The 12500-nt window shown below is 40.2% G+C and overlaps 1 protein-coding gene across 3 annotated transcripts in view; it reads right to left on the reverse strand.

The window, feature by feature from the left end:
• The window catches only part of LOC138058887 (protein SPT2 homolog), a 7747-nt gene extending 7523 nt beyond the window's left edge, over positions 1 to 224 (reverse strand). The window contains exon 1 of one of the 3 annotated variants that reach the window (XM_068904333.1): positions 65 to 224. The gene's annotated coding sequence lies outside the window, so the exon portion shown is untranslated. Of the gene's footprint in view, positions 1 to 9 lie in introns of all 3 variants that reach the window. The other 2 variants (XM_068904335.1, XM_068904334.1) reach the window with 2 other exon arrangements.
• Between the last annotated feature and the right edge of the window lie 12276 nt (positions 225 to 12500).

Consider the following 12500-nt stretch of genomic DNA (forward strand, 5'->3'; position numbering starts at 1 on the left):
CTAGCTAACCTTGGGTTATGTATTTTCGGTTTTATCTAGCACATAAATTGGCACTACTCGTTACCGTTCAGTGTCTCTTTTTTCTGATTCAACTGCTTTGCTGTCGTACGGCTCCACAAAATGAAAGAACTTCCTATGATGTGTCCCAAACAGAGGAAAAGGAAGCGAATATCCAGCTGTATTCTTCACACGGCCATTTTATTCGTTTCCAGATCATTGAGTCCAGAGTGCCTTCCCGACAAGCCCAGGGAGTTCTCAACATGACGTATTACATTATTTCAATCTCAAACCCAGGCTCTCTCTGTCTCTTCGACTCTCGACGAAAATGGAGGAGAAGAGAGAGAGCCTGGGTTCGAGGTTGTCCCGTGTTTTCGTCGTCCCTTCCAGCAGAAACTCAATCATTCAAAATGTAGCGAAGCTTTTTCACGATCAATTGATCCAGAAGAAATCTAGAAGTGCAATTCACGTTTTCCATATATTAATTCTCGCTAGCTTCATCGTGGAAAAGTACAGCAACGACGCAGCTCAACAAGGTCGAACCGAAAGCATACTATGGCGCCTTCGGCAGCCGCTATACGGTTCATGAATGACCTTGGAGCACAGCTTACAGCTAGTTTGAATCAGCTGTGTGCTGGTTTTTACTTAGGGAGAAAAACCGGAGAACCCGGAGAAAAGCCCTCGAAGCAGAGTAGAGAACCAACACAAACTCAACCCACTATGGCGTCGGGTAGGGGGGATCGAACCTGGACCACACTGAGAGATGAGTGCTCTGATCACCGCGCCACATTTCCTTTTTCCTCATCATTTTGGCATCTGTATTTAATATTTGACTTAACATTCTATATCACGTATTTCCCGTCTTCGCTACGACTGATTTATATACGAAGAAGAGCCCCCGAATCCAAATTTTCAGTGTACATGAAGAGGGCTGGTTTAGCAAGCCGACAAATAGCTCAAAATAACTGGAAAATGTACTCTGCGTTCTATCTGCTCCTTCTTTTACGTTTCGAGTCTTCTGAAATACGCAGGTGAGATCACCAATCTGATCTAACCAATACTAGTAGGAGTATCATCGAGTTTTGCTTAAATTTCGACGGACGGCAACCGAAGTGTCTTCATCTACTTACTTTTCACCCAAAGGTTCAAGCAAATTGTCTCTATTAGAGTAAAGACACTAGCAGTACAAATGTATTACCGTCAAGATACGTCAAACCAGTGAGCGCGTGGCTTGCGGCTAGCAGTGGCGGATCTAGGGGAGGGGCCCGGGGGGCCCGCCCCCCCCCCCCTTATTTGGGCAAAAAAAATACTTAAGTATATACTCTGTTAAAAATTGAGGCTAAAACTTTTTTTGGGTTCACACACTATAAAAAACCGGGCCTTTCTCCCCCCCCCCCTTCCTCCTTAGCTCAAGGTCTGGATCAGCCACTGTTTAGCGTTCGTCCCTCTAAAGCGGCCTTTGCTAAACATGTTGAAAAATCAGTGTTATTGCCTCGAGAATCTGCGCACCAAGTTGTAAGCGAATCTGAGGAAAAACAAACATATCTTTCCTGAGCTTAACACAATGTTGCTTGTATTAACTTTGCGTTATAGCATTTATTGGCTTATTGATTATCTGCGTCTAGATCTGTTGGGATTGATCAAAATGCTAAATGTGGTTGTAATACCCGGTATTTCAGAAATACATGGATACTCCACCGATCGACTGTTTCATCGAGAGAAATTTGTAGACGAAACGTGAAAAACATGGGCAGGAAAAGCCACGATTATAGGCCTAATTTTCTCAGTTCCTTTTTCATTTGTTTGTGTAGCGAATTTTCACGCGAATCGCGCGTTAACTCTATTAGTTGTCACCGCAAAGCTCAGCGCATAATTTAAGTTGGCATTATTGTTAATGCAATGAATGCTGACATGTTTTAATGTAGTATTTATAGTGATTTTTAGAGTCGTTTTTAGTTTTGTAGTAGACCTTGTATTAGTTACGAAGAGTTTGTCAATTTTTAAATAAAGTTTCGAGTTGAGCATGAAACCGACGGGATTGGCGTGGCGCCTACCCCTCCCTGGCGTAAGTCACGAGAGAAGAAAATGAAAAAGGAGCCTTCGGGTTGCCTTCGACTGTAGTCGGCCTCTTCTTACAATATATGTCCCCTTACATAACATACCTACACTTATGTCTTGGCTTATTTTCTCCGTTGCGACTATATGGCACGGGTCATGCACGAGTGCAGCATGCGTAAGTATTTCACTGTTTGGACAAATTATCTCCCGAGCATTAATATCTTAAACGAGATAACGCGAAATCGGAGTTTGAAATTTCCGCTCTTTCCCGCCGCAAGGCCCTTGCAATTTCTTTCACTTCCTGTCAATGCGTTTATTTTCACTTTGGCGATATAAAAGGCTTCTTAGACAGACTGGACATAGTGAAGATCCTGTTTGCAAACCTTCGATCCTCAGTTTATCCGATTTATCGTGAGCAGACGTGCACAATTTGCCCGAAGGATTTTGGTGACTCCATTCCTTTTAAATTTAAGACCTTTTTTACTAATGACCGCGTCTTTGGAGTATGTCATTGTTAACGGTAACCGTTTAAGATTCGATTGCAGTTATAGTAATTCTTCAACGAAGAAGGCGATATGGAAATATTAGGCCCGTTTATACGAGAGAAAATAGGCCGCGGCATAAATAAGGCACGAACACCCCGTTTAGGGGTCGACCATTTAACTCTTGAGGAGGGGGGAGGGGGTGATTATCGGCTGATAATCCGAGATAGCGAGCCAATGAGAGCGCGCAATTTTGTATTATCACCTGTGTATTTATACTAATAGGTAATATTAAATGATTCTAAAGAATGACATTCCGAAAACATGTAGCTAGCTATACAAGAATGATTTTGTATTGCTTTAATACAACATTTTAAGGCTTTGCAGCTCCATATAAGAACTATTACTGCAATAACCACAAGGAGGAAAAAGATATCCTGCCCGCCAGGGTTGCTCGTAAAAAAATATTTGCTGACCAGAAATCACCCACCCCCCCCCCCCTCTGCCCTCAAGAGTTAAATGGTCAGTCCCTTAAATGGTACAAAATCGAAGTTCCCGGCAGTATCCGCAGCGTGCTCAAGCCGTGGATTATCCTGTCCGAGGGGTTTTGCGCTGTGCTTATCTTGGCCACCGCTTACCTTGGACGTGAAAGTGTCCGGGGCTTGCTCAATCTCATTCCCAGAGCCTCCGCGCATGCACTTGTTTTGTTATTATAGCCCAGACTTCTTTTTTTTGCTCCCGTCCTTTCGCCTGAGAAAAATGGCGAGCGCGAGCAACGAATCACGTATTACTTAAAAAAAACTGAATTCAGCGAAAAAGTGAATGTGGAGTGCCCCGGAAGAGAAACAGCTTCTCACTGTTTGTAGTGGTATTGAAATTGCTAAGCAACTTGATAATTGCGTCACTTCAGCCAGCAATTGTATGTTTACGACTTTACTGGATCGATACTTGATTACATGTAAAACTTCAGTTTAATGATTTTTCTTCCCTCCCTTAGTCGAGCCATTTATGTCGTAATGTGGCAAATCTTGACCCACGATTAATTGCACCAAAATGAGGCATCAAAATAATTTACGACATCATTGGACCAGTTGGCCGCGAACTTAGCCGAGAACCATTTATACGAGCATTTCGCGTCTTATGTAAGCCGCACTCGCATAAATGGCCCAGTTCGCCTCTTGTTTAAGCCGCGGTTTATTTTCCCTCGTATATTAAAGTAAGGTAATCCACCCTTCAAATTTTCCTTTGTCTCTGTGCATTTCATTTTTATCGTTTTAAGCCCTTTTTCCAAGGCACAGAATAAAGATTGGTTTTATCAACGGAGTTGATAATGTAAATTGGCCACCGTACAGAGATTCTAAAAGCTGACGTTTCGAGCGTTAGCCCTTCGTCAGAGCGAATCGAGGGATTATGGGTTACGTGTAGTTTTTATAGTAGAGTAGGAGCTACGCTATTGGTGGTAACATGGCAACGTGAAAAATAGGAATATATTAGTTAAATGAAAAGCGTTCGTTAATACCGTGAGGATTAAGGGTGCCGCTTTGAAAGATGAATTTTTGTTCCAGATTCTTGCGGCTTTCCGTTGTACCTAGATGTAGGGAAAGGCCGCAGATAGCCATGTGTTTTTTGGAGTGGTTAGGCAGATTAAAATGGCGAGCGACTGGCTTGGATGCATCCTTGTCATTCTTCTCAACATCGCGGATGTGTTCGCGGAATCGGTCACCTAGTCGTCTACCTGTCTCACCAATGTATAATTTATTGCATAACGTGCAGGTTATGCAATAAATGACATTTGCGGAGGTACATGTGAAACGATCGGTGATCTTAACAGATCGCTTAGGTCCCGAGATCTTGCTAGTGTTAACAATGAAAAGACAAGTTTTGCATCGTGAGCGCGCGCATTTGAAAGTGCCGGGTTGCTCGTTAGTTTTGAGCGCGCTTCTAACTAAAAAGTTGCCTACGTTTTTGTCGCGTTTGAATGAAATAAGTGGAGGTTGCGAAAAGATTCTACCAGTCTCGGGATCATTTTGGAGTAATTTAAAATTACTAAGAATGATGCTTTTGACTGCGTGATTATGAGGATGGAAAGTGAGGGTGAATGGAATTCTGTCATTCTTATCTTTTTGTGACGTTTGTAGTGATGACTGTCGATCAAATTGTTGGGCGCGATGATGGCCCGCTTTGACCACAGAGACAGGATAGCCACTTTCAAATGTGCGCGCTCACGATGCAAAACTTGTCTTTTCATTGTTAACACTAGCAAGATATCGGGACCTAAGCGATCTGTTAAGATCACCGATCGTTTCACATGTACCTCCGCAAATGTCATTTATTGCATAACCTGCACGTTATGCAATAAATTATACATTGGTGAGACAGGTAGACGACTAGGTGACCGATTCCGCGAACACCTTCGCGATGTTGAGAAGAATGACAAGGATGCATCCAAGCCAGTCGCTCGCCATTTTAATCTGCCTAACCACTCCAAAAAACACATGGCTATCTGCGGCCTTTCCCTACATCTAGGTACGACGGAAAGCCGCAAGAATCTGGAACAAAAATTCATCTTTCAAATCGGCACCCTTAATCCTCACGGTATTAACGAACGCTTTTCATTTAACTAATATATTCCTATTTTTCACGTTGCCATGTTACCACCAATAGCGTAGCTCCCACTCTACTATAAAAACTACACGTAACCCATAATCCCTCGATTCGCTCTGACGAAGGGCTAACGCTCGAAACGTCAGCTTTTAGAATCTCTGTACGGTGGCCAATTTACATTATCAACTCCGTTGATAAAACCCAATTTTTGTATACTACTTCCCCACCGACGCAGCACCACAGTTTCTTTAGAAACTACCCCTTCACTCACAGAATAAAGAGGCTGCCAGAAGCAAAAAGCCAAAAGAGTTTATTTTCCCGTTCAATGGCACCATGACAAATGACCATTAACACGAATGAAAGCGAAACACTGAAGAAAATCCCCAAGAGTCACAAAATTAGTCGCAGACATTCCAAAAGCCGAAGACTTATCAAAGAATTCACCTGTCGCAAAGAAGATAAATAATACGTTACTTGCTAAAAGATCTCATTAAGATGTCCCTCTTCCATTCTTTGTCTTCGAAGCGGATAGAGAAGTGTTTGCGCCGACAGAAAAAAGATTATAAATGTTTGTTTCAAGAGATAATTGTTTAGTGTTGAATCTCTGCTCCCACATGCTATGCAGTTGTAAGTAGTTTACCCAAACTTTTATTGCTAACCTCTAATTATCGTCCTCGGTTAACGACTCTTTTTAGTAGCAGCTGCATTCTGATAATGAGTTAACACGCCTTCGAGAGCGGAACCCACCGCTCGAACACAATACCATCTTGTGATGAATGCACAGTGAATAGCAACGAGTTCGGAGCTTTAATATTGCAACCAACACTCACTTCACACCTCTTTGTTATCTCTTTTCTTCTGATTTCAACTTGAAGGCCGCTTGTGGAGACGTTTTTTTCTGTGTTCTCGACATAATTGTAAACTTTCGCCACTACGTGTTTATAGGTCATTTCGTGAACATATACGAACTTTATTTGTGGAAGCCCACCAACAGATGTTTTTAAGGAGCAGACTTTCATTTGCATACCAGTTTCATCTTCTTAACAATTTTTGTAGTTCCTACTCCAATTGAATCGACTCCACTGAATTGATCGATATAACACACTTCGACAGAAGATCTGGCCGGGCCCCTAATAAACACTTCAATTCGCAAAAAAGAAGGAATCATGTTGAAACGCGTTGAAAAAAACATTCTGGAAATGCGCTCAGCGTCATTAAATATATTGCACCCGTTAGAGATCCTGTTCTATGACAGTTAATGAACTTTTCTCGAGTACATGATTGATCCTCGAAGCGTGATTACTCCTAAATTGCAGGTCTTTGTCGATGATGATCTTAAACCTCTTTTGGTAGAATCTTCGGAAAATGGAATGGTTTTACTCCTAATTTCCCGAGGCTGGTTTAATGCTTTTTCTTCAAAATCATTCGTTTATATAAATCAAAACAGGATAGCTGCAATTTGTTTTTCAATATAGATGTCTTTTAAAATGCAAGCCCCGCGCTTTGGGGCTAAATGGGCTGACGGCCAGTAAAAATGGAAGACAGCACAAAAATCGTTTCTTGTCCTCTGAGTTATCTTTTTAGTTAAATTTTAGCCAAGGATATTTATTTGACAGGGCACCTGCTCCTCGTTAACAACGAAACCCAGTGATTGTTTAAACATATCCCTTTAGCGATGAAAAAAAAAAAACATAACAAAAAAGTGTATGAAAGGACTTTGTGACAGATCGGATAATTTTACCTTTAAGAAATGAAACCGTCTACAGTAAAACTATTTGTGGAAAAAGGAGGCTGTGGTCATGAAAGCAAGCTTTTTCGTCGACTGGTGCGTTTTATAAGGAGACAGATTTTCTTTCAAAATCCCTCATGTCTTTGTTCTTTTAGTAGGGCATTATTGAACTCTCTTTTTCATTCTGTGCAAGAAAATGGTGGCAATTTTTTGTCGCCTTAAGTTTAACTTTCTTTTCTACCATAAGTTCCTCTTTGCTTCGTTCTCCTCAAAATTTCCTTTGTGCATGAACAGTGCAACACCAAACGATACTCAGTTACAACTTAAAGGTTTCAACTGAGAATTATTGAACACGAAAAACACAGCTACGGTAGAAAAGCTGGTTTTGAACGCAAATTCGTTTGTTCGAGAACGCTGAGAGTTGAAGACTTCTAACTGATATAACTTTTCGTGACTTAAAGTAAAAAACTTACTTTAATATTCCCACATGCAAGTTCATCTGTCACCGGCCTTAGAATGAAGATAGCATCTGTTTTTGGTCGGCCACTCAGCCTCCTTTTCAGAAAACTGACTTTTTTTAATTTTAATGACAAGTTTCATTTCAAAAGCACTCAACAAGCATAAAAACTGTAGCCAGCTAACAAAAATACCCGATTTCAGCTGTCCCTCTTTTGAAAATGGTCTAAAAAGGAACATTTTCGTTTCTTTGTGTCCTCGGTTTTATTCGCTCTTTCAGTTGAAAAGCTGATTTACGACTCAAAGATAAATTTCAGTTTGTGGTCACGTCAAGATCAACTGATTCGCTGTATTTTGAAAACTGGAGTTCAGGTCACCATTAATTTACGAAATTCTCTTGCAATAAATAACATTTTCTCAATGGAAAAGAATGCCTGGTAATGAATTAACGCGCATGCCAGGATTAAGGGCAAAACATACAGCGCGGTAATTAATTATTGGAACCTTTTAAAAACAAAGTAGCAAACTTATAGTGTAGTCGTTCTATGACTTTTTCGTCAAAAGAAAAGACCCTTAGCTTGTGAATGACGCATAAAAATTTGGATGTATTACGACTCTTATAAATCGAAGTTTTGAAAGTACCCGCATTCATTTTGTTTTTTCCTCTGTTAAAGTTATTAATCGACACCTTTCGCCCTTTGGATGTTTTTCATAACTTCAAACGTTATGTCCTTTTCGAGTTTCTTTTCCTAGTTCAAAAATAACTAAAAGATCTCCAAGACCTTAACTGACATTTTCATGAAATTATTTTATGGGTGATATGCATGAAAATAAGATCCAACGACGGAGCTGTGTATGGTAAACAAGATAGTAATCCCTTCATGAAATTGTTGCAAATCTTAGTGCTCCTTACAAGGAGGGACAAATTGATAAGACCCATGATGTTTTAATGGCCGATAATTATGCAAACATCGAGGCAATATCTTCATTTTCATGTTGCTTGTATGGGTAATTTCAATGTGTGACGGATCAGCGATATTGACTCATCTCACAGGACAATTCTACTGGTCAATTCCTAACTACGTGCCATCGGTTTAATTAAAGAAATACAAGAATAGCATCTGGATCGTAAACGAGCCGCATAACCAATGCTAATAAGCGCTAGGGGTCGATTAATGGTTTGCCTGCAAATCATACACGGAGATTAAAATTACGAAGTGGAAAACACCTGTTATTTGCGAGGATATAAGTATCATGATATGCTATGCAATACTGATATCACAAGTCATTGAAACCGCTTATTCATCAGTCAAACACACGATATCGACGATATAAAAGAAGGGGAAAATCAGTTATTTGTCGGTTTGCAAGTCAGGACAGAGAAGAGACAAGGCAAATAGCGCAGTATTTAAAAAAGAAGGTTTGTCAATTCCATCGAAATCATGAACAATGGCGCATTATCGCCATTGCAACTCACCAGTATACGGGCTTTGAAAACAAGCGCCTTCAAACTAAGGTACCAGCTATCGAGAATTGTTCGCTTGTAAATCCGAATGTCGATCCTGGAAAGGCCATTCCATTACTTTTGAGAAAATTTACATGCTTGCACTAACTTTCTCACTGTGATAGATATGCTGTCAGGCGTTACTTTTATTGCTAACACTTTCTTTGCTACTTGGGCAACGCCCGGTTAGCAAAGCAGCTCATTGCTAAATGTTAAGAAACCAGAGGAAAAAAATTCAAGGTTCGTGGACCATCAGGAAAAGAAAGTCTGTCAAGTTCAAGATTTCAAGAGATCACTAGTCTCCAGTTTTAAGAAAATTCTAGTCGCCTGATGATTTGCTTAAATATCGTATAGCAAACCACTTAAATAACTCTATGTAGAAAATAATACTTAATGTCGCATATTGATTTCCAACCAAATGAGAGATCGCCAGCTTTTAAAACAGCAAGTTGATGAAGAAAACGTGCAATTTCTATACATTCTTTCGCTCACTACAAAAGCATAGTTTTCCGTTAAACAACGTTTACCTGATCGTAGGAAACAGAATTATTGAGTTGTTTTTGATGTTATTTGCCATTGGAGAAACAATTGGTTTGGGCTGTGAATCTTTTGTTCATTCAGTCAGGTAGATATTCGGTCAATAAGTCACTTATTTGACAAGTCATTCAGTCGTTCACTCTTCAAGAAATTCGGTCATAACGGTGAGGTTCTACCACTTGATCAGTCATTGGCCGTTTTGCGCTAGAAGAGCATTATCCTTTAGGGATAAACTCGGACAGAGAATCTGAGTCTCTCACTTTGGTTCGTCTAGTTTGAAGACGGGCTCAAGACTCATTTTACTTATAAAGGAATTATCCTGTTTAGTGCAACTTCGAAGAGTAACTAGGCGCATACTTCTACTGGACGCATAATGCATCTTCTGTCCGTCTTTATCTTGACGAACTAAAGAGACGCACTATTGAAGACTCTTGAACTAAGTTCCTCTCGAACTGATAATGCGTCTAGTTCTTCCGTATCTACACAAGATGAATGAAATAGCAAAGCTTTATTTACAATCCGCCAGGAAGAATTATGCATCCCTAGTATAAAACCGTAGTTTCAAACTCAGTTAAAATGTTCGCCGGAAAAGCATAACTCGCAGTCGCGGTGAAACTGAAGTTCCGCGGGCTTTGATTATAAGGCGGAGTAGTCTGGTATTTACTATTTCAAGGACTTACTGTGATTTTCAACCGGAATCGGCCACGAAAGTGTTTTACTGAGAAATGGCTTCCACTTGAGCAAGCGGAGGATGAAATAGTTGATTTCCATAGTCTGTCCGGCGGTAAATTATTCAGCGACATTCAATTGGCTAATATAAGCCCAATGTTGTAGTATGACAGCCAGCCTGTCATTGAGTCGATATTGAACTCACTCACTCATTTATTTATTCATCAGTAATCAGTTGGTCGTTCATCAGGATGTAAGACTGTATGCTCAACTTTCGCAGGATAAAAACTCCTTTATGAGAATTTTTAGCCCGCGGAAGTTGCGTAAGCAGGTCAAATTGTCACAACACAAGAATTTAACAATTGTCGTTTAGTTAGTTACCGTCATTTCCATGCACCCTTAGATTCATATAGTTACTGCTTCTCTCAGTTTGCTTCCAAGTAGTCTATTTCCTCCAAGTAAAGTATTTATCAGTAGTCGTAACAATTCAACCCTGACATCGAATCCGCAGTTTTCATTCAGATTACCTCAATACTGTATAATACTATAACAAAAGTAATCGTTGTTTTAATCTTGTGGTGTTGGGTGGCTATTTGGGACAGGAAAAATGGTCTCCAGTTGGTCTCACTCATATAGGTTTTATTAAAGCTTTAGGTATTTTTCAGCTATAAATTTAATTGGAATAAACAGAGCTTTATAATTTATCCTTATGTGTCTGATTGCTGTTTTGAGATAACAAAAAGTGTGAATGCAGGAACCAACCATAGACTACACGGCACGAATCCCATTAACATGCTCCGAGTATTTTTCGTGTCTCATTGTCTGGGGACTCTTTTATGCTAGGGGTGGAATGAGAGCATGGGAGGAGGAGGTAAAAAAAATATAAGCAGAGGTATCTCGAGTATGTCTCCACGCTATTTTTTGTCATAGTTCATTTCTGATAACCACGAGATGTTGGCCCGCTGACCGCTCAAAACAGTCTTTCATTGATATTCGGCCAAGTCTAAAAGTCACTTAATTAAATATGACAGAAATCAAGTGGGTAAATACTTTTGTTCTTGGGCCATCGTAGTTTGATCAAAAATGTATGTAGAGCACATACGAAGCGTCAAGTCATTATCAAAATGAAAAAGTTCAATATGTTTATCACTGCTGTTTGTGTCTTATTTTTGGGTAAACACTTGTTTCCATATCTCAAAGTGCCCTTCAGTGGACTTGAGGGGCCTGGAACAACAAAACTGAAACAACCCAAACCCATAGAAAAATGCTAACCTTAGGCCTTAAAATTATCTAAAGCATATTGTTTAGGCCTAAGGTTAGCATTTTTGTAAAGGTTTGGGTTGTTTCAGCTATTGCACCCTTCACCCCCTACCGCCACCCCAGGCCCCTCACGTCCAAGGGCACTTTGAGATATGGAAACAAGTCTTTACCAATCAAGTGAGACCTTACGCTACTGTAAACGTGGAGGTGGTAAACACACACCTACTAAGGACAACGCTGAGGACAACACTTATTTATAGTTCGCTCAGCGCTACTCAACTATTACCAACACCACGACAACGTTTCTACGCTGGTGGGAATGGGTACCCAGCTTGAGACCTTCACCACCAGTAGAAAATAAGCAGGCTTTGCGTACGTGCGGTAGTGCAGTAACACAGCGCTTTCTTCCATAACTGTCAACTGGGCTTGCGTTTTTTTCTTCCAGGAGATTCAAGTTGTCTTTGCGTAATATGTAACTCTAATAGTACACGATATTGTTTTGGTACCGTATATCTTTGTAGTGCCATGGTAGATGTCTTAGGTGAATAGCCCCTTGAGAAGACGTGGTTACTAGTAAAATGTACACTAAATCCAGAAAAAATTGAAGAAAAGAAAAGGGAATGGAGGAACATTGGCTTCGAGAGTGAAATGTTGATCAGTTTCAAATTCCCTGGCAAATTCTTTATCACTGCAAGCATCTGATAGCTTTCCAAGACAAAGGTTCACTGAAGTCTACCCTGTTCGACAGGGTTAGTATTTGGATGGGAGACTCAAAATATACAACTTGCTGTCAGAAAAGAAGGACCGAAAATTCTATTTTAACGCTCAAAAAATGCGAACTAAGCAAAGTACAGATTTCGTTAGTCTGCTTTATGCAAAACAACAATTGATAAAAAAGTAAATAAATATCGAACTAGAGTTTTTAGGAAGAGCAGAAGGACGTTTTCAGGAAGTGTCGACCGACAATAGATGGTTTTCAAGTTACGTCATCTCCGCCATGTTGGTGGAAGAAAACAAAAGATCTCTCATTAACTCCGTTTGTACGTCCACCACCAATTGTACATTGCAGCAATGTTATCTGTGCCTTTAGAGATTGCTAGCAAACCACCTATAAAGTAATTTGCAAGCAGAAACAAGAATTGCAACATGAAAACAACATAAATTTTGGACCGCGAATAAAAAAAAAATATACCATCAGCGAAAA

Source organism: Montipora capricornis, chromosome 8 (genome assembly GCF_036669925.1).
Source record: "Montipora capricornis isolate CH-2021 chromosome 8, ASM3666992v2, whole genome shotgun sequence".
NCBI lineage: Eukaryota > Metazoa > Cnidaria > Anthozoa > Scleractinia > Acroporidae > Montipora > Montipora capricornis.